Raw genomic sequence first — 23,609 nt, forward strand, 5'->3', positions numbered from 1 at the left:
CTGGGGGGCTCGACCAGGTGGGAACATCCAAGATTGCTCACTCACATGGCTGTTGGCTGGGTGCTCAGCTGGGGTTGTGGGATGGAATGTTCTGGTTCTTTCTAGATGACCTCTATAAGTGGCGTTAGCTTCTCACAGCACGCTTGCTGAGTTCCGAGAGGGGGCATTCCACGTGTATGACAGTAGAGCCTGTGGTGTCGTAAGGCCCAGTTTCAGAAATTACACGGCATCACTTCTGCCACATTCTATTGGACAGGGCAAATCACAGACCAGCTCTGATTCGAGAGGAGGGGAATTGACTTTGCTTTCCAATGGGAGAAATGACAATGAGTTTACAGCCATCCTCAATTCGCTACGTATGGGTATAGAGAAATATGCCTCTGCTATATGAAAAACAAGAGAGCATACACAACCATAGGTGGCCACTGACACTCAGCCTTGGTCTCGATGAGAGGAAGCATGAGACCACGGCATTCAGAAACCCAGGCAACTGCTGCCGATTGGGAATGCAGGCCCACCAATTCTGGAGGACACTTCAGTTTCTGAGAGACAGAATATGAATTTTCATGGGAAGCCTCTGCTTTATCAATGTGAGCTCAACCTTTAAAATCAGATAGCATGGGGCGAATTGACTCGTGAGCTTCCAGTTTTCAACATCTGCCTTACATCTTCGTGGGACAATGCTGTCTTTTATGTGAAATACCTGTCAGCAAGACAGTCGTGAGCAACTCATTTATCAGAGAATGTCACTGCTTCGCGGTTGGTAAGATGAGGGAGGAGAAAAGAATAAGTTAATTATCGTGAGGCTGGGTAGTCGCCAAGCAAAAAAGGCATGTCTGTCACTTATTTACTAGTGTTTACTTGTAGGACAATAAATCAAAGTCTCGTGTTGGCCAGGAGAAGCGGCAGTGGCAACAGCTGTGCCAGACAGAACAATCTTTTTTATATGATGAGCACCTGGGGAGGGTTGGTTTCCAGTTATTTCCTGCGGCTCTTATCAGATTCCAGGCCAGGGAAGACAAGGGGAGGGGAGGGTGACGGAAAAGGCCTTAGCCCTTAGAGAGACACATTGCTGTCCATAACAGGATGGAAGAAACAGGCTGAGGCAGGAAGCCCCAGCTCGAAAAGTGTCCAGCATTATGTCAGTCTGAAGACCCAGCCCTCTACCTGGGCAGGAGGCCCTTCTGCCATCCCAAGCCCCTCTCGCCATGAAAACCAAATAGCATTCCATTCAGCAACAACAACGAAAAGCCTTTCTGCACTTAATGAAGAGACACCGTGTCGAAGAGTTCCCCACACAGAGCTTGACTGCGATGTGTGGTGGAGAGAGTGTTTTGAAATCTGAATCTGGGCAGTACTGCAGGCACCTCAGGATCCCCAGCGTGTAAGGCCCTAGGCCTTCTGACAGGATTGTTGAGGGGACAGATGTTGCCCTGGGGACAACATACACCTTCAAGGGTCTACTGGAAGGGCCCCCAGGGTGGGATAGGAGCCAGGGGATCTCCCTTGCTACTATCTTCCCTTCCACAGAGTATATATGTGTGCATGTGCCAAGAGCAGGGGATGCATCCTTCATCCTTTCACTCACTTAATTCATTCAACAAGAGTTTATTAAGTGCCTGAAGGAGCCATGCCAGGTGCTCTTCCAGGCTCCAGGAACACAATCCCTGTCCTTGAAATGTACACAGGCTGTCCTTGCAGGACTTAGGCCTCATAACTCAGGAGGATGGGGTCATAGGTCAGAGGTCACCCAGCTCCTCCCTGACTGCCAGGTGGATAAGGGATGAGGCCGTCTCCCCATGACCTCATTGAGCCATCAGGATGCAGTGGTCCTATTTTCCAAATGTAATAAAGAGGTAGGGTCAAAAGTGAAAATATTTTTTTTTAGCCGTACTTCAGAATGAAAAAAGGCAGTCTGACAGGTATAATTTAGATGATGACAATGTGTTGTTTTCCAAATGTTTTAACTTATGAGAACTATTGGTCAAGATATTTGAAATTACGATCCTATAGCAAAGTCCTTACTATGTGGGGTAAAATACACGTGGGAAGAGCAGCAGCAACATGGAAACATGGAAGAAGGAGATTGTAATTCTGGGGATAGAATCCTTATTTGTTAGATTTATGTAGATATTCATTGCTGAATGGGAAAACTGAGTTTATTTTGCATATGAGTATTAGTAGAAAGAATTAATACCTAATAACAGCTCACATTTATTGAGCTCTTACTGTGAGCCAAATAATATCTTAATAACTTTGTGTGTACTATCTCATTTAATTCTTACAGGGACCGTCCGAGATGGGTATTTTTATTAGTCCCTCCCTCCACGTCTCCTGGTTCATAACTGACAGAGCCTGAACTCAAACTTAGAAAACCTGCCTCCTGGAGGAGCTTGTGATCCCCGCTCTATGTTTCAATTTATGGGAACAGGTTCTCTGCAGGGTCCAGAGAAGGTAAATGACAGTGCATTGAGGTGAAGAGGCTGGGCTTAGAGTCAGAAAAGCCAGCTCTGAGTCCCCAGGTCACAGCTTGTTAGCCGAGTGATGTGGGCCAGGTCACTCCCCTTCCCTGTGGCCAAGTTATTCTTCATTTATTCACTCTGCCTCTTACTCCTGAGTGGAAGAATGACCTTTTACTGTGTTCCAGCCAAGGTGGCCTGTGGGTGGGTGCCATCCACATGGTTTGGGGGACTCAAAGATGAGTGCAGCAAGGTCATGCCAGCAGCAGCACTTGAAGAGGAGGGGTACAGAGCTGTGAGTAAAAGACCACAGTCCTGTGTGACAGCAGAGTCTGCCAAGTAACCAGAGAGGCAAGCTGGCAACTGCAGGGCTGCATCTGGAAGGATGAAGTGGGAGAGATCTCCAGGTGAGAAGCCAAAGGCCCTCCAGGAAGATGCAACTGGACATGATGAGGCAGGGAGGTGTGGCAGAGAATGTGGCAGGGAGCTGTGGCAGGGAATGTGGCAGGCCCCACTTCCAGCAGTGAGGCCAGCGACCCAGGGTACCTTGAGAAGGGCCTTAATTGCTGTGTCCAGGGCTGTTGCCTTGACTGAAGGAGCTGTTGGCGAGGAGCCAGCTGGACACAGAACCATAGCAGAGGAGTGACATAATCCAATGTGTGATGATCATCAGCTCTGATGGCAGCATGAGAACATCAGAGGGTTTGGGAGAGCCAGGGAGGGAGGGAGAAGAAATGGAAAGAGTGCGAAAGTACTTCTTAGTTTGGAAACTATAAGACTACATGGCTACATCTTTTAACATATATTGTACAACAGAATCATTTCCCTAAACCTTTGTCTGGGTTCACACCGCTCCCTCATTAGTCCATATCAATGTGATTTAATTATAATCTCCATTTTAGTACAATAAAACCTAAAGGGACTTAATGGCCAGCAACTGAGAGTTCTGGTGAAATTTTCGTCTAGGAAAAGATGTGGAAGATAAAGCTTTTGATCAGCTCTGCGAGCAGCCTTGCCTGCAGGCTGACGTGGTGGTCTGGACTTCCTCGAGTTTATAGGAATGGCCCTGCTGTCCTGGCCTTCCCGCAAAGCCACTGCCACATCTGCGGTGCCTCTGGTTTTAGAGCCTGCAACCGAAGCACTAAACATGTTACATTTGTTCGCTGTTGCCTACCCCTAATTTTAGATTTTTTTCTTCTTATTCCCATAGGGGACCATCTATTTTTAGTTAGATAAATGGTTCATCATCTATTGCAGTTGACTTCCTTTTATGATCAATTAGTTTGAGGCTGTCAGCGTTGCTTCAAAGCCACTATGTATCTTTCACACCCCTCTACCCTGTAATTTATAAGCACTATGGGTTTCAAAAAAAAGAAAGAAAGAAAGAAAGAAAAAAGAAGGAAGAAAAAAAACCCCTCCGGTACTTTTATTAGCTGCTGAAATGCATTAGGGTGTATACACTTTGAACTGCACAGAAGAAGATAACCATGCCTGTAATTGGAATAACTCACATTGGTCCCTTCTCGGTTCCCTTTACTAACCTCTGCATTGTTTTATCCCCAGGATTTATTGATGACCTGCAATAGCCCTCTCCCAGGCTCCGGCCCGCTGGGGTGTTTGTGGGGGAAAGGGCAATGCGCGTGGCCCACTCCCTGACCCGAGCCGCCCCATAAATCAGGGCCCGCATTCGTCTGTGACGGTGAGCCAGATGGCAGCTGTTGTTGGAGGAGCTCAACAGGAATCAAGGCCTGTGATCTTTCCTGTTGCTAACAGGCCTGATTTTTTATGGCTGTCAGCATCCTTGGAATGGCTGAGGGAGGCACGAAGGGAGGTTGTGGGAGGGGGGATGGGGAGCACAGAGCAATGGCTCTAGATATCTACTTTCTTCTCCCAAGGGGCAAGCCACAAAGGTCTTCTCTCTTCCACACTGGCCAGGGGCTTGGCCTCGTACTCTGTTTCTGAAGAAGTTTCCTAGAGTGTGTGAATGGCAAGGCTAAACGTAACCAAAACCTTCTAGAAAGGAAAATGGTAGTCAGCTTCCCTTTGCTGTTGGTACATAGATCCTTAGCATCGCCCCACCTGAAAAATGACAGCTGGCCTTTTCCTTTGGAGTAACAGTCTAAAACTCAGTCTTGCTTCCCCAAAAGTCTTTGATGTGGAAATAAAAGCAATTACTTGAAACTACTTGGTGGGTCCAACATTTGAAGTTTTTGCTTTTTCAGAGTTGATAGACAGAACATTCAGGATAGGTGAAGAGGTAGGATGTAAGGATAAAGTATGAAAAGCAAAGAGCTTGCCAGACACAAGGAAGAAACTGCAGTCAGTGCCGAGGTACCTGATGAGGGGCATTAACGGCTGAGACCCGGCCACTTAGGTGGAGCTGGACCACAGCGGGTGCAGCGGCCTGAACACCAGCGTGGAGTAAACAGTTTATTAATGGTCCTTGTGTGGTCCAGAGGCTTGCCTCCAACAGACTCGACCTCCCAGCTAGAACAGAGTCGGCCACAGGGCAGGGCTGTGTGGCCAACACCAAACAGAGCCTGCAGAAGCCCGGAGGAGATAGTAATAGAATCCCAGATGCAGCCAAGTGGTTTCCAGGCAGGAGAGTGAATCAATTTATTTATTTATGTAGGGCTTGAAGCTAGCCTCAGACCACAGGGACACTAAGCTTACAGATAAAGCAGACCCATCCAAGAAATCACGTGCAGAAAGTTCCAGTGGATATCCAACTTCTTAGAGACATTGGGGTCCACTGAGACTCTTGTTGTAACTCTATTTGCTGCAGCGAAATTTAGCCAAATGTCCACTTCTCAAGTTCTGAGTCCACTGGCAGAAGTGTAAATGGACGATGGTTCCATTCCCACTTAGGATCCTCTGTAGGCCAGTGATCTGACAACCACAACTCTCATAATCTCCGGAGAGCTCAGCCATTCAAAAAAGAAAATGATTGAAATAGCCTCAAGGATCTTTTACCAGTACAGAGCTGGCTGGAAAAAAGCCATTTAGTGTTTTCAGAAAGGGCAGGTACTCTGCCGTTTCCCATACCGATCACCAGGTGAGGCACCAGGTGATGTCATTGAGGGGGTCAGGACGCAGTTTACATTTTTCTGACTAATATAGCAGACAGAGAGGCAGGGACACAGGTTGTTCCCTGAGGTATTCTTTCCTGAGAGTGTGGGCTTTTAGCCTTCTGAGTCACCCGTGAGATTTGTTGTTGACTCATCATGTAAAAATGACGGTGAGGCCCTCCCTTTATCTTTCCCTTCTTCTGGGCCCACCTAAGCAGAAGCAGCAGAGGTGCAAAAGAGGCAGAAATATTTTACTTCTCTCTGATACAACTGCTCCTATCAGGCTCTGTTTGGATCGCTCCCACCCCAACTATAAGGCTCTCAGGAAGGCTTTTTAATATATAACCCATATGCTTCTATTGAGCTTTATAGGGAGGGAAGAATCCTGCAAGATCCTTCCCTCCAGGAGGGGAAGTCCCATACCACAGTGAGAGTCCCGGGAATCTGAACAGGTAGAAGACCCATTGAGCGGGGGCAGAATAGTGACCCCCAAAGATGTGCATGCTATAATCCTCGGAACCTATGAATATATTTCCTTATATGACAAAAGAAGCTTTGCAGATATGATGAAGTTAAAGCTCTTGAAACAGGGAGATTATCCTCGTGGGTCTGATGCAATCACCAGGGTACTTATAAGGGAAAGAGGGAGGCAAGAGAGGCAGAGAAGGAGACGTGACGATGGAAACAGAGGTTGGAGTGACGCAATTGCTGACAGGAAGAGGCCAAGAGCCAAGGGATGTGGGCAGCCTCCAGAAGCTGGAAAAACAAGGAAACGAATTTCCCCCCAGAAACTCCAGAGGAATGCAGCCCTTACGACACCTCGATTTCAGCCTAATGAGACCTATTTTGGTCTTCTGATGTTTAAAACTGTAAGATAATAAATTTTTGCTGTTTTAAGCCTCTAAGTTTGTGGTAACTCGTGACAAAAACAACAAGAAACAAATAAGTTCTCAATTCATAAAGTGGTCTTTACATGTGTTAACCTCACTTTGAAAAAAGCATTGTTTCTCCTCACACAGACTCCCAGCCCCCCACTGTGATTTGACACCAGTGGTGTCCTGAACAACTCAGGAAGAAAGTGAAGAGTCGAGGTAGAATTTGTTGTTTGAGTACAGATTCGGTAGTTACTCTAATAATCAGAACATAATAAGTCTCATATATGAGAGCTGAGGACAAACAAGGGGGCAAAAACTCAAAGTGGGCATCCACTTTCATTCTGGGGTAATTTTGCTGGCAGAAGAGTGTTTTGTAAAGTGCCCTCTGGGCATCTCTGTCTTATAGTCCCATGTCTGAGAAAGAAATGTGTAACAAAATTTTTCTGATATATCTGATAAATCTGATGTAAGCAAACACAGAGGGACACAGAAATCCACACACAATTTGGTCCTTGCCAAATTTTATTTCATCTGATATATTGAGCTTGGCTTTGTATATAAGTCAATATATAGAGAGACAGTGTTTGGAGCATGGGCTATGGAGTCAGAGAACTGAGAGTAAATAAACAGCCTCTTTTCACACTAGTGAATGAACTTGAGTAATTTACTCCTGTCCGCAAAACTCCATTCCCTCCAACAGAAGGGAGCTAATTCTAGTCCCTACCTTCACAGCATCATTGAAAACATTAAATGGCGTTGATGCCCACTAAACCCTTATCACTGTGCTCAGCACATGAGCACATAATTGGTGCTCTACAAATGTGAACTAGTTTCTATTTTAATAATTGATATTTGATGGAACTGAGTGTATAGTGTAATTAATTATTAAATTAACTAAGCTCATAATCTGACCCAAGGGTGTTGAAGGTGGCAATGATAAAAATAACATATATTTATTAATTGCTTGCTATGTGCCAGACACTCTTTGGAGCATTTCACGTATAAAGTAATGGAAGCTCAGGGGGTTTGAATAACTTTCCTGGGTCACCTTGCTAGTCAGCAGCAGAACTTGGATTTGAACCCAAGCAGTCTGAGCTCAGAGCCCTGCTAACGATTTTGCCATGCTGACTCTCAAGGAAGACCCTCTCACAGCTTATACCATGATCTATACAACCTCAGAAGGGCCAGCAGGTTCACTTCTGCTCCTGATTTCCTTATGTCTTATATGATTGGTGTGATGCCTTGGGCATTTTCCTAAAGGTTATATTAATATCTTGGAGATGCTAGCCAATAAAAACTTGGCCTTCCAGTGGAATGTGAGAGATGTGAAGAAAGGTAAATGGTTGAGGCAGGTGTGCTTGAGGTAAAGTCTTCCAGGTATTTCTCCAGCATCATGGTTGGGGTAATCCTCGTGACTGCTGGTTATAGTTTAGGAATAACTCAGCATTGTTTTCTGGACACAAGATGAGTACCTGGGTACTCACCTTTTGTGGGTAGTCTTTATCAAGATTACAAGCCAGAGTGACTGTGCTCTCTAAGAGTCTGGAAAATGTGGGTGGCTGGGCTCAAAGCAAGCCACCTTTAGGAAGTGGGTGAAAACTTTGAGAAGTAAGAATCATTTGAAAAAAAAATCCAGGAAAAGTAGAAATTAGGAAAAATGGGTAATACCAAACAGCCTAGCTATTGGAGAATAAAATTATCATGAACACTCAGGAAAAACTAAACCCTGGAAGAAATTAAGAATCGAATTCTAAAAACTGAAAAGAGAAGTGAACAGAATGATTAAAATTGCAGCCCTTGATGAGAACCAAAGCAGGAAGATTTCAGGATGAGATGGTGAATTGCGCTCAAAGATCTTTAATATCCCTCCCAACTCAGATTCTATGAATTCTATTAATGCTTCACATCAAATAAGCTACCAGAATTTCCTTTGCTCAAGATGACAGCTGCTCCATCTGACCTGGAGGTAAAATATTTCTGAGTAGTTTCCACACCAACTGAATCTTGTCTCCCCTTCGGGCCCCGATTACTTGAGGAATTCCTTTCTTCCTCTTTTCCATCTTGGCTCTCCCTCCTCTCACTGACCCCTTCCTTCTCCTACTCTCCTCCTTTCTTCCTCTTCTTCTACCTCTCCCTTGTCCCCTTCTTCCCACGTCTCCTTCTCTTATCCTTTCCTCCACATTCCTTGGTTAGATATCTGGCTATAGAAATAATTTAATTCCAACAGGATACAAAGCAAATGCCTAATTTAGAAGCCATGAGTATGATATAATACCATGTTGACACTCTGCAGTTGGTGGTGCATAGAGAAGCATAGTAAAGACAAGGACCTTATGCTGAAAGAGACAAAATTAAAAAAAAAAAATTTGTGTGTCATACTTGGAGTTGAGCGCTAACAGTTTTACTTTCATAAAATAAAATACAAAAAAATTAAAGTGAGTTTCTTATTACTGCAGTGTGGTTAGGCTGTCCTTGGGATTTAAGAAAAACTGACTGTGCTTTAATTAAAGCTCATGCTTTGATCCATAGTGAGGAGGCTGCAAATTTTCATTACACGATAATAACATTTCAGTTATGGTTTGTGAACCCTGGTGGGTGCTATTGCTCTGAATATTATTTCCATTGGGTAGTGTTGTGTTGAGGCCTGGGTTTTGTTAATATTTTCAGAATCTTATCTTAGCTATCACATGTTTTAAATACCGGGAAGAGTTTAATGCAGAAGCCAAGGTTATGCAGATTACATGAACTGCACTAAAACGGACTATCCTTCCTCCCTCCTCGGTTAGGCTGCAGATTTGGAGAGTCAGCGACTTTTGTCTCAGAAATAAGCAAACAGAGCAATTCAGTGCAAGCAGAGGCCTGTGGGAAGAGGGAACAACCTAATTAAACAATTGAACAATGGAGACCTGAGAGGATAGAACCAAGAACAGAGAAAAATAAATGAACAGTAGAATAAATAAGGTAAAGTTGATTGTGTACCCTCTTAAGTCCTTCTTGCACACCCCAAATATCCTATTCAGTACATCATTCATTTATTCATTGCCACCCATCCTATTATTACTTTCAGGAGAGATTAAGAGATAATAGAACATCAAAAATAAAAGCAACAGCATGAATGAAACAAATGAGGGGAGCATACAAGAGGCAAACTAAGACATGAAGCTAATGGAGGAGTTAGACAAAGGAATATTGTTTCTTCCATTTTAATACAATCAAATCCCAAAGCAGCACATTTCAAATCTTTTGAATCTGGTTGTTGGCCTATGTGTGCTTTTGCTGCTTGCTAAATAATAGGATAAAACCAAGCACTTTGTTCATTGTCATGCACTTTACTTCAGCATAAATAATAGCAGGAATAGGAAATGAGGAGAATAGTGAGCTCTGTAGGTGTGAAAATGAAGAGAAATAACAAGGGGTGAGAATCAATTGGATCAGGGCAGGGGGAAATGGGGAGAGGAAGCCACAAATAAAGAGTTGTGCACAGGGGAGCATCACACAGGGGAATGGATCCTTGTCTGTGCTCTCTGATCATCCCAAGCAAGTTCTACCAGAACGTTCCATATTCCACTGAATTCTCTCTTTAGAATCTGTCTCCCTCATTTGTCTATCAATTTCTTTCTAGGGACATTTCTAACCAATAGAAGATGTTCTAGAAACACTGTTGGACTGAGGTCTAAAAGCTATGAATGGAAGAATAAGTACAAGGAAAACATAAGTTGTGTGAGATAGAGATCATGAAAAATAATAGTAAGAAACAAATAGCGAGGGACAAAAAAAAATGTCTTTCAGGTGTTGGCGTAGAATTTTTCCTTCTCTGAAAATCCTTTCCTGACCTTTCTGGAGCAAAGGCCCCCTACTATTGGCTCCTATGACACCACACACTTCTTTCATCGCAGTTCACGGTGACCTGAACTGTGGCTGCCTGGTTGTATTTCTTCCTTCTGTACATTAAGCATTGTGTACATAGTGAGTGTGTCCATCTGGCTCATTATGAATCTAACACAGTGCCTGGCTTATCATAGTTGCTCAATATATTATTTCGAGGCAACCAACTGAATTGGAGAAGATATTTACAAATGATACCTCCAGTAAGGGGCTAGTATCTAAAATATATAAAGAACTCATACAACTCAACAACAACAAAACAGTCTAATTAAAAAATGGGCAGAGGACCTGAAGAGACACTTTTCCAAGGACGACATACAGAAGGCCAACAGATATATTTAAAAAATGCTCAACATCTCTGGCTATAAGGGAAGTGCAGATCAAAACCACAAAGAGACCTCATATCTCTTAGAATGGCTATTATCAATAAAACAAGAAATAACGAATGTTGGAGAGGATGTGGAGAGAAAGGAAGCCTCGAACACTGCTAGTAGGAATGTAAGTTGGTGCTACCACTATAGAAAGCAGTAGGGAGGTGCCCAAAAAATTAAAAGTAGAACTACTATATAATCCCTCTTCTGGATATTTACTCGGAAAATTCGAAAACACTTATTTGTAGAGATATATGTACCCCTAAGTTCATTGAAGCATTATTCATGGTTGTCAAGACATGGAAACGACCCAAGTGTCTTTTGACAGATAATTGGATAAAGAAGAGGTGGTACATATACACAGGAGAATATTACTATTCAGCCATAAAAAAGATGAACTATCGCCATTTTCAACAACATGGATGGACCTTGAGAGTATTATGGAAAAGGACAAGAACCGTATGATTTCACTCATATGTGGGATATAAAACAAAAAGCAACAAATGAACAAAGGAAACAAACAAACAAATGAACTCTTAGATAAATATAATAGAATGATGGTTACCAGAGGGGATGGGGGTAAAGGGGGGTCACATACAAGGTGATAGAAGGAGACTGAACTTCAGACGGGGAGCATACAATAGGATACACAGATATTGTATTATAGAGTAGTACACCTGAAATTACATAACGCTATTTACCAATGTTACCCCAATAAATTTAATAATAATATATATAACTTAAAAATACATATTATTTTGAATGAATAAGAAAATGAGACAAAAGTTAAAAAAGAGTCTCATGAAGAAATGGGGAAATTTGTTTTAAAAATGATTGAAGGTGTGAGACAATGCTTAGGAAACTTTGAATAAAGAAATTTAATTTGAAAATAAAAAAATAAAGGCTCTTTCATGAAAATTAGGAAAGAGTGCTATAATAATAAAAACATGTGGTATAATTGTGTGGACTTTTAATTTCTTTATAAAATGGCGTTAATAATCACCACCTTCTGGTGCTTTGTGAGGATTAAATGACACTGTATAAAGTGTTGAGCAATTGTTGGCTACTACAATTAGTTAAGACTGTTAGGCTGAAAATGATAGGAGCCCAGTTTGAACTTATTTATGGGGGAAAAGAAGGAGGGGTTGGGTAACCAAACCTCGAAGTGAGAGGGGAGTGTGAGTGCTATGAGGACCCCCTGATTCCCTTGGTTTGTTGAATTCATCGTCTCCAACTCCAGCTGTCTTCACAAACCTGCCACCCCGGCTGCCAGCAGCTCCAGACTCACATGTCCGCAATTTCACAGGTAGAGAAGAAAATGGGGTTTCTCTCTCTTGACCCCAATTCAAAAAAAAAAAAAAAAAATCCAAGCTCTTTGACGAGTTCCATTCAAATTGTGTCCTGACCTCTTGTGTTCCTCAACATGCTCTGGGACCTGACTGACTATGAGTGCCCTACTTTGCATCAAGGATCACCTTTCAAAGGGGGTAAGGAAGATATCATATTAGGCCAGAAGTCATCAACTTGTGTCTCTGATGGTCAAAAATGGAAGCTATTAATGATATTAGGAGTAATAATAAATGGAGGAGAGGAAATGACCAACTTTTGCTTTAATTTTCCACTCTTACTTTAGTAATATGGTACATGCCCCTGATCTCTGCTCTGTATATGATAGTTCAAGGAATTGGAAGCCACACATTGCACTTGGCAAAATGGCCAAGTATGATTGATTTGCCAGCCACACTCAAGGTGGCTGACCTTGGAGCTGCCTCCCTTTCCCCTTCTCTTGTTTGAATAAAGAAATGTCAAGTTCCACAAAAGTAGGCACTTGCCTTTTATTTCCTGTTGTATACCTTGCCTTACCCACGGAGTGCCATGTTCCAAGTAAACATTTACTGTTTTTTAATAATCAAATGAATGAGCAAATCGATGAACTCAACCATGTTGCAAAATAAACACTGTGTCAAAAAGGTTTTCTGCGAAAGCAACTCACTGAAAATAATTGAAAATTTTGCTTCAGAAATGTCTCCTAAACTAGTTATACCTATTTATTAGATGCCTAAGATGTATAGATCTCTGTGTTTGGCACACTTCCTGAAAAAAAAACAGAAGATTTAGCTGCTGAGGTTCCAATTATATGACTTCTTTATTGTTTCTAAAGTAAGCTTTTTTAATATTTCTCAGTGAAAGATTAATTTATCCCCTTGTATTTCAGCTCTAAGCCCTATTTTGCTAATCTTACATGTAAAATCTAGTCTGAAAAGGTAGCATAGAAACTCGAAGAACACATTTACAAAAGAGCTCATCAACAAAGGGTCATTAACACAGTACTCTTGAATAGCTAAGTTGAGGGGTGGGCAACAAACAAAGGAGTGAATGAATTCATGTGCAATAGGTCCTGAAATGTTGCCTCAGCGAGGTGAGTTTGGAGTCATATTTTAAAGGAAGTTAGAACCATGCATTGACGTTAGGAACGGGGACACGGAACTAGAAAAAGAAATTATCTAATCATAAATATGAATTTTAAAGCAAGGTAGATTGATCTCTTTTTCTCTGTCTTAAGGAAAGTATATTGCCTCTGAGATTAAGGAGGGGAAAGGAAGTAGGGTATGAGAGATACGATGGAAAAACTGGTGGGAAGTTGCTCCAGTGAGCTCCCACCTTTCTCTGGGCTGTTTCCAGAAGCAGGATTGCTGTGAGAGTTTGGCACCAAGAAGGGGACGTGAGAGGTCAGGACCAGAATAGCTGGGGTGTGAGTGCTTGGGAAACACTGACAGGCCATGGAAAACTGGACTCTTTTAGAGCAGCAGAGATAATCACTGGGGTGTTTGGAGGTAACTAGGAGAGGCAACACAATACACTTGAGCCACGTTGAATGTGAATCCAAGTGTCAATATGGCTTTATAAAAGTGACTAGAGTGAAAATGAAAAAGAGAGAGAAGGTACTGACTGGTCCGGATGGCCGAAGTTACGCTTCGGTAACAAACAATTTCTCCATCTCCATGATTCAAATAACAAAGGTTTGCTTTTTGCTGACACTTCTTGTCCATTGTATGTGGGCATCAAAATCACTGTGGACCTGTGATGGTGAGAGATCCATCCTGACACATGCTGCCACCATTGACAAGACTGGGCAAAGGAAACTTGGAGAATCTTTCACAATGGTGCTCAAAGCTTTCACCTGGAAGTGACACCCCTCTCTCCCATGCATATTTCATTGTCTAGAACAAGTCACATGGTCATGGCTAACCTCAAAGTTTCTGACTGTCTCCTCTTAGTTTAATTTCCTAATAAAACACACTTCAAATTCTCAGGCTTAACACTGGCTGTTTTTTTTATTTAAAGTTAATCTTCATCTGAATTTATTTTAATATGTGTTCTGTGACGAGTCATCTTCTATGCTGAATGAAGGACCTTGTTACAATAGAATACCCTTTGGAAGACAGAGGTATCAGATCGAGAGGCTGATATGGTTAGTAAACCAGCCAAGGGAAATTCTCTGAATGGAAGCACTTCTGCTTTGCATTGTGCAAGAGCAGGTCCAAAGCCAGTGGTGCAGCAGAGAACCAGGGAAGGCCTTCTGAAACATGTAGCAGCCAGTGAAGGCAAACAGTGCGCCCTCAGGCGAGTGCGGCCATGCAGCGTTTGGCAATATGTGTGTCTCTGTCTCTGGTCGGTGGTAAGGCACTTGGGACAGGGAAGATATGCCTCTTGTCCAGTTCTCTGCTCCAAGATTAATGAAATAACATGTCCTTTAGGGACTGAAATTTAAGATTAAACATAATGGTTTGGAGTGGTAATATGCAACGGTTCCTTGAAGGAGACAGGCTGAATCTCGAGCCACTAAAACCTATATGTAACTTATTCATCTATGTGTCAAAAATGTGTTGAGTACCTCCTATGGATCATGTACTGTTGTAGGCACTCGAGGTGTAGTGGATAGTGTGAGATGTCACCCAGAGTCCCCTTCAGGAATGAAGCTGTTGAGAATACTGCTGACATATGGCCCTCAGCTGTCAGCACCTCTGGGGACACCATGGTACAGAGAGCTGCCTCCCTCGAGATCAGGTCCCCCTTAAAGAGCAGCCACATTCAGGGACTGATCAGTGAGGGGCAACATCCCAGGCAAAGGGAGGACACACACAAGGGTCCTGAGGTGAAAATAGGCATTAGGAAGGTGAGGAAGAGGGCAAAGTGCACAATGGCTGAAGTGGCACCAAAAAAGGTAAAGTCACCATGAGGTTCAGCGAGACAGGTGAGGACAGACTATAGAAGCCACTATTGGCCATGCGAGCACTTTGGATTTTATTTTAAGGGCAATGGGAGATAGGGGGTCACTAGTCCATACAGGGGCTTTCTGCAACTTAGAAAAAGGAACCGTTCTCCCAAGTAGAACAAAATTTTTAAAAAGTTTAAGTTAATGATCAGTTTAGAGCACGATTTGAACAACCCTTCACAGTATTTCTCCTGGGGACAGCAGGGATGCAGAAGGCTGACCATGGCAGCTGAGACATATAAGTGGGAGAGGAGAGAAGAGAGAGGGATAGGAAGAAAGATCAGCTCTGGAGTTTAATCAGCAGCATCCAGCCTAGGTTCATCCAAACAGTGGTTCTATAATTCAAACTGCATTTAAATCAATGGCCAGACATATGCATCCTATTAGGAATTAGGCAAAGTTGCTGCTGTGAGGATGTACCCCTTGACTCAGCCTGGCTCTCCCCATGTGCTCAACTCATCACCCCTCGACGAGGGAGTGCACATGCAATCAATAGTGTACATAAACTCCTCCCCCCACCTGTACATGTCCCAAGTTGTTTAACGCAGCTGGAGAGGGCAGAGTTTCTTTGGATGGTTAATTCTATATCTCTAAATAAAATGTTATATCTCTTATATCAGATAGGAATTGTGTTCAGCTGCCAGTACAGAGATCCAACAAAAGCTGCTTAAATAAGATAAAGATTTGTTTATCTCTCATATAAGAGAATCCAGACACAGGGAGCAGAAAGATAGAAAGAACTTGGAGTCCAAAAGATTATAGAACCAACATAGGAATCCTGGACTCTCTACATCTGGCAAGAAAGAAGACAAGAGAAAGGAAAAGGGGAATGCCTCACATGCTTTTAGATCTTTTAAGGAGATTTTCCATAAACCCTACCCACTTAGGCTCAGATTTCACTGGTCTGAACTTGGTTACCTCTCTCCACCTCTGTTCTGAAAGAGATATATTATTAACTGTAACTAAATTAATAATCAAAAATTTTATTTTTATGACTATTTAAACACTGTTTACTCCAGTTCCAAAAAATGAACTACTTCTTTTCTTGTAAAAAAAAACATTTCTTAGAAGTCTTTTGTTTTTTCCTAGAATTTTGACTAGCCTTTTTGTGTGTGTGTGTGTACTACCTGCCATTATTATACCTTCAGCTTTCCCCAACCCTCCCCTGCCCTAGAGTCTCCATGATAGCAGGTAGTCTCTGTTTTTTCTTCCACACAAAGTCCTTTCTCCTAGGACCTTCCGTTCTTTGGTCTCATCCTCTACTGGTTGATTTCAGAGTGTGCTGCACAACTGTCACCCTTGGACTTGCCATTCTCGCTCTTGTGGGTTGGAGGCACTGTGTCCTGGGTTTCATATATTCTTCTTTCTTGATTTACTCCCACATGTTGCTGGAACTTTCCTGCTTAATTACTTCTACATCAGCAACCAAAGAGGTGCTAGACTACTCATCAGACAGACAGAAAGAAATGAAACATAATCCCTGTCCTGAGGGTTTCAAAGCCGAGTGATAGAGACAGACATGTAGAAAGATAAGTCTACACAGCGTGCTCCAGTAGCTAAAGTATGAGGCAGTGCGTGAGAAAGAGCAATGGAATCTATCTGTAGAATCAAGAAAGGCTTCATAATAAGGTGACACTAGGTTTTGAAAGAAGACAAAGCACTTGTTTAGTGGAGAAGTAAAGGAAGGGAATTCCAGGGAATTCTAGGCGGCATGAAAGACAAAGCCAGTTAGAGGAATGGCAAATTCGGTGATACATAGAAGCATAAAACACATAGAGTAGAGTCAATTAGCTTAGCGAAGTAGGTTACAGCCAGAGGCTACAGGAACTAGTATATACCAAGTTTCAAACACCCTATTTATAAACTTATAAGCATGTCTTATTTGCAAATTGTGGGTGGCCTAAGCAGATCTATAAATGTAGGCATTAAAAACCCCAAATATTTCTGTACAAGAAATAAAGTGTCTTCAATTCTGGTTGTTGGTTTTTCAGTCCCAATTAAGATAGAGGAAGCTAAAGCGCTTTCATCAGGCCTATGTCTCCTCCACCAACAGATTGCTTGAGGTTTCTCAAGAGATAAAGAGTTTTATTAGAATGCGAAAAAGAATAATTGATTTAAGTAATCTAGTATGCAAAATCTTTGGTGTTCCTACAGCACTATGAAGTGTTAAGACTCTAAGCAAGTTAAAATCTTTCTACCACTCAAAACTTTGCCTGCCTTAAAATGCTAAAAATGTTTCTTACTTAGATGCATACTTTGCTTTCCGTTTAAAAGACAGAGCTAGCCTGAGTCACAGAGGGTAGAGACCCTCCCCCATTCCACCTTTCCAGATGATTGGGTTTATTCTCTATTTGCAACATTTTTAAGAGCTTCAAAGGGGACTAGGGCAGACATAACCTCACCTCATAGACTCCTGGCTCCACATCACAAGTCTCCTGGGTATTTTTACAATATTATTGGTTGAAAACATTTAAAATATCTTTCCTCCATAAATGCATGGGTATATAGTTTCCCCGTTTTCCTGCAATGCCCACATTATAGGTAGGAAGTAGCTGATTGGACAACTGTTTTATGGAGAGGCTCATACCTGGAGAAAAAAATATCTGCATATCTCTTTATGGTAGAACCCAGAATAAGGTACTTCATGGTTATTCTCTTATCAAATTATTTTTTTGCCCTTAAAGATCAAGGAGTTTTAGTGATTTTATAATGATAGCTCTTTAGAAAGAATCAGAGAGGAAAATAATTGATTAAATTTGTTGGTGGAATTGTGGAAGTGTGTGTGTGTAGGGTCAAAGTAATACTAATAATATTTTGAGATCTGCTTCTAAACCTAAAACCTAATTTGTGAGTTTTGTTACGAATATTTGTAAGTGTTGGATTCACTCATTTAAATTTCCAACTAATTGAATGTGTGTCTGGCTTGATGCTGGGCACTTGCCTGACAACGAGAACAAAATAAACAAGGAAGCCCTGCCCTCAAAAACCTCAGTGGTCCATTGGCTGGTACCTGAGGAACCTCTTCTGCCATATGCTGTCATCGGTGCTCTGGAGAGCGGAGGGGTTTCAGCCTGCGCATCCTCGCTCTCCTGCTCACATGTTTAGATTTAATTTCTAGTCCTAAAATGAAATCCTCTGTCTAATTCAGCAAGTTCCGCTATTATAAAATGTCTTTGATTTTATTTTTAAAAGGCTTTCTAGTCATTGCTCAACTGCAGATAATTTTCTTTGGGTACAATCTACTTTACTGTGGTTTTCCTTGGCTCAAAAACTCCAGCATTGCTGTTGAGGACTCTCCTTACTTCTAGAAAGGAGTGTCAACTGCCCCAGGCTCCCATTCTTGTATATATATATATATATTATGTGTGTATAGTATATACTCATATATGTAAGTATAATATAGATTGTGCACATATGCATATATATTTATATAAATTTACATTTCTGCTTGTGACTCTTCTTCATACTCAAAAAAATGCAATACTGACAAAGAAATTAAGACATTAATTGATTTCACAACTCAGTGAATACAAGGAATTTTGTACTGACCAAAGATGAATGTCCCTGTGATGTCCTCATCTCTAAGCTTGGGAGAAAAGCACCCTTTGCAAATGATGTTATACAGTTCTAGTGATAAGACCATTTGGAGTTAACTTGACTCAAATCCCCATGTGGCAGACAGAAAACATCTGCATGGAGAGAAGCCTGTCCTGACAGCCAAATCCCTACAGGGCTTGTCAGTTTTATGGAAACAGTTGTTGGCAGACATCCATTCCACTGTGTGCCCCAATTCGATACCCTGCATCCTGGGGGCAGGGTGCTGTGGAATGTCCCCTAGGCAACGGTTCTTAGCCTTATTGGCACATTGGAATCACCTGAGGAACTTCCAAAAATACTCCTGTTGGGGTGCTCCCTGCAGAGGATCTTCCCTGAGCAGTATGGGCAAGGCCCAGCCCTGAGTTCTTAAAAGGTGACTCCCCAGTCCAATCAAGTTTGAGAACCACTGTGGTGGAGTCATCAACCCAGAGGTACTTAATATTTGGGGGCAGAAACTACCGAGGTGGCCTGTCTTCTCTCTCTTCTCTCTTTTTCCAGAGCAGAAGACTGTGGAGAGCAGGACAAGGAACGTGTGGTACCATCTAGAGACTGCAGGTCCACGTACTCTAAAGGGAGCCAGTGGCCATACAGCTGTGGCTGTGTGGACGCTGCCGCACACCCAGCCCAGAGCCAGCACATACTGTTGGAATCCTGTAAGGTAGGCTCCTAGGAATTCAAATAAGGCAGCCGGCCCTTTCTGGGTTCTTGTGCCGGAGCAGGCAATCCCAGAACCGAAGGGTAGGGGCACTCACAAAAAAACCAAAGGACAAGAGGACTCTGTTTTAGCAGATTCATTTATAAGGAAAATATCAGAAGCAAAAGGCACACATGGGAATATTGTTATTGGAAAGAGCATTTTGCTAAAGAATTTTTATAAATGGAAACTGCTTCAAGTTCAAGCCATATTTAAAAACACAACCACATGGGTGGCAGGAAGGAGGGTAACAGCTGTGTTCAAATATTTTTCTGAAAGAGTGAACATCCGACCTCATTCAGCTGTCTCTCCGGAAGGCCTGAGTGGCTATGTGGGTCTTACTTGTGTTTGGATCAGCCTTGCTGCCCTCTTCTGAGGCCTCAGTGACCCAGCCAAGATGATAAAACATGGTAGCTAATGAAAGAACTATCCCTTTTAGAGGTAAAGATTTTTTTCCCCCAGAGATGATTCAAGAACAATTCATTTTGGTACTGGAGGAAAGAAAGAGACACAAGCTACGGTATAAGTGAGGGAAAAATGTCAAGGGGCCAAATTCCCCATGAAACCCGTACCTGAGTGCGGCTTAAAGTCTGCGGTGTTTGACTCAGGGATTGCTCAGGAATTTTCTCTGTTCCTTTGACTCATAGCAAAATGGACTGGGTTAATTTTGGTTATTTCTGAGTGGTTGTTTGGGGATAGAGGTTGAGGGGATTTGGGGAAATTGGAGAAAATAACTTTTTCTGAATAGATCAGCAGTGAATGTTCGCTGTGGTGTGCAAAGCTCCGAAGATGTTTATTGGACAAATAAAAGAGGTAATGTCTCCCCCATGAACTCCCAGGAAGCATTTCAGAAATACAGTAGTCTCCCCCTTATCTGTGGGGAATATGTCTCAAGACCCTCAACGGGTGCCTGAAATCGCACCTGTTACCAAACCCTATGATTTTTTCCTCTATATACATAACTATGGTAAAGTTTAATTTATAAATTAGGCACAGTAAGAAATTAACAATAAAAGCTAATAATAAAATAGAGCAATTATAACAATACACTCAAATAAAAGTTTCGTGAATGTGGTCTCTTAAAATATCTCATTTACTGTACTCACTCTTCTTAGTGTGATGATGTGAGATGACGCAACGCCTGCGCAATAATGAGATGAGGTAAATGATGTAGACATTGTGACGTGGCGTCAGCCTACTCTAAGGGCTACTTGAACGCAAGCACTTTGATGCCACCCCAGTTGATCTGATCACCAAAAAGGCAAGCATTGAGTGGGGGACATATGCGGCATGGCGATGCTAGACAAAAGGATGATTCACGTCCCGGGCAAGATGGAATGGGAAAGTTCAAGATTTCCTCATACTACTCAGAGAAGTGCACAGTTTAAAACGTATGAATTGTTTATTTCTGGAATTTTCCATTTAATATTTTTGTACCGTGGTCGACTGAATGTAACGGAAAACCGCAGAAAGCGAAACCATGGAAAAGCGAGGCTACTGTAGACAAAAGACTCTTAATACACATTTTCCCCCAAATTAATCATTTCAGTTCTCAGGAAACAAAAAGTTTTTTGACTTTTTGTCGTCTTATATCATATAAACGTAATTAATGTAATAAAATCTTTTCCTCCTATTTATAATGACACTTTGTGAGCATGTACTATGGAATCAGGCATTGCTGAAGGAGCTTTGTAGATATTAACCCATTTTTATCCTCCCAGCTGCGTAGGAACAGATGAGGAAATGGAGGCACAAAAGACTTAGTAACATTTCCCCTTTGGGCTAAAGCTGGTTTAAATGGGGTTTCTGTCACTTATAACCTAGTCCTAACTAGCAGAGGCCTTTTTATCAATGAAGGAGACCTTTGTCTAGAGAGGGAGGTAAACCTTTCCCACATGGCCATTCCAACACGACAGAAACCGTTTAGGAGGACTTCATACCTGTGTTGCTACTCCAGATGTTTTCAAAGATACTGTGGCAATTTATTCCACAATCTCTTGTGAAAGGACTTGGCTACTGCTTGCATCAAGAGGTGGAGTTTGTTTCCCTTACCCTCAAATTGGGCAAGACATGTGACTTTCTTTGACTGAATCAGAGGTGGATTATGAGACCTCCAAGGCTAGGCCTTAAAAGACCTTGCAGCATCGTCTCTTGCCATCTTGGGGCACTGCCCTGAGGCCACCACATAAGAAAGCCAGTCCAGCCTCCTGGAGGATGAGAGGCCTTGTGGAGGAGAACTGAGGTGTCCCAGGTAAGAGCCAGAGGCATCTGCCAGACTTATTTATGAGTTGTTGTTGGACCTCCTGGCCCAGCCGACCCTCCAGCTAAGTGCAGCCACATGAGCGAGCCCAGGTGAGCCAGCAGAGAAAACAACCTTCAGAACCAAGAGAAATAATAAATCATTGTCGTTTTAATCCACTAAGACTTGGGCTGATTTCTTTCACAGTAATGTATAAGAGATACAGTCAGTTACCATGCTTTAATTTTCAAGTTTTCTAGTTAGTATTCCTAAAGGAAAAAAAAAAAAAAAAAAGAAACGAAACAGAACAAAACATAGCTGACAGCAAGCAGGACACCCTGAATGGCATCACCCTAGGTACCTGGGTTTGTTTGTCTGGTGGAGAGGTATAAAGGCAGCAGTTGTGGCAGGAAAAGAATAATACCTAAGAAGGAAGAGAGGAGATAGTTTCGCAGTACTTACAGTTGACCCTTGAACTATATGGGGGTTAGAGGCACTGACCTCTACGCAGTAGAAAATCCTTCCTGAGATCGCAGCAGAACAGGACCCTGCTCGCCTTGCCCACTTTCAGAGACTAAACAGCTATATGGTTCTTCTTCAGAGCTGTATCCAGCCTCATAGAGACACCGGTCCAGCCGTTCTCCTTTTCTTCCTTCACTTCCTTCTTCAACCTCCAAGAAAGCGAAACGTGAGTCACAGGAAAAGGCTTTGAGGCTGCAAAGAAATCACTTCTGTGGGCATTAGCATTTTCACCTGTGAAACGGGAGAGGTGTGGGTGAGAACAATGAATCCCCAAAGATTTATTTTAAACCAATAGATACTATTTTTCAAACAAAATCATCAAAGTAATGTGGAAACATTTCGGCTGGGGGATGGCTGCCATAGCAAAGTTTCACAAACAGAAATGTATTGTCTCACAGTTCTGGAGGCCAGATGTCCTTAGTCAAGTGTCAGCAGGGTTGGTTCCTGCAGAGGGCTGTGAGGAAAGGATCTGTTTCAGGCCTCTCGTTTTGGCTTGTAGATGGTGTCTTATAAATGGTGTCTTGTACATGGTGTCTTTTCCATTCACATTGTCTTTCCTCTGTGTCCAAATTTCCCATTTTTATAAGGACACCAGTTATGTTGGATTAGGGCCTACCCCAAGACTTCACCTTAACTTAATTGCCGCTGTAAAGACCCTATCTTCAACTAAGTCATTCAGAAACACTATGGTTAGGACTTATATGAATTTAGGGGTAACAGAGCCTTTCCTACTCCAATCCATCCCCCTCTTGTGGAGGCTCCTAGGACAACACTGTGGAAACATAGAGCTCAGGACATAACTTAGAAAGCTGACTAGAGAAACTCATCAGCCCTTTTCGTCAACCCTAACAGTCAATACATCAGCAAAAGCCTGTGCTAAATGAAACGTTTTGAGACTATGTGCTCACTTGGTGTCCATATTTTAGTTTCTAAATACCATTCTCCACTGAGTGGAGCCCAGGTTCCTTGAAAAAAATGACACCTTCTAGGACTCAAGTAGGGAAAATATGAAATGAGTTTGAAGTAGCTTTTTGTGCTAGAAAGTAATGATGGAAACACGTCAAAAGGACACAGCGTAGGGGTAGGGAGCAGAGAGAGAGAAAAGACAAAAAGAGAAGAATAAAGGACACAGAGGTTTGCTTGAAAAAGCCCCCTCTGGCCAAATCTAGGATAATCTGAACATCAAAATAAACTGATTACAATGGATTAAAACCTTTTTAATAAAAGAGTATCTATGAGTCTATATTGATGGAAATGAATGAATAAAGAAACAAATGTGGAGAAAGAATATGCTTCCTTATAGTCTAATGCCAACTAGTAAATTTGTAATTAGTTAGATTTAGAAAATGGCCATTTGAAACCATTACAGTAATAGTTAATTTAGGCAAGAATCATCATTAGATGCTGTAGCTAATGGGAGAAAGTATGACAGCGAACAGGATATTTACATAATCTCAAAGTATCTTCCCACGAGTTATTTATTAATTTAAAAGGGAAAAATAGTAACTTCACAGTGGAGAAATATGGAAGACATCTCCTTAACGAAGTGATCCGTGTTAACAAAATGACAATTGGGACAAACCAATATCATGTTCCTCCTGATATAATACAGTAAGGATAAAA

This window comes from Pteropus medius, unplaced genomic scaffold, assembly GCF_902729225.1.
Source record: "Pteropus medius unplaced genomic scaffold, Ma_sr-lr_union100, whole genome shotgun sequence".
NCBI lineage: Eukaryota > Metazoa > Chordata > Mammalia > Chiroptera > Pteropodidae > Pteropus > Pteropus medius.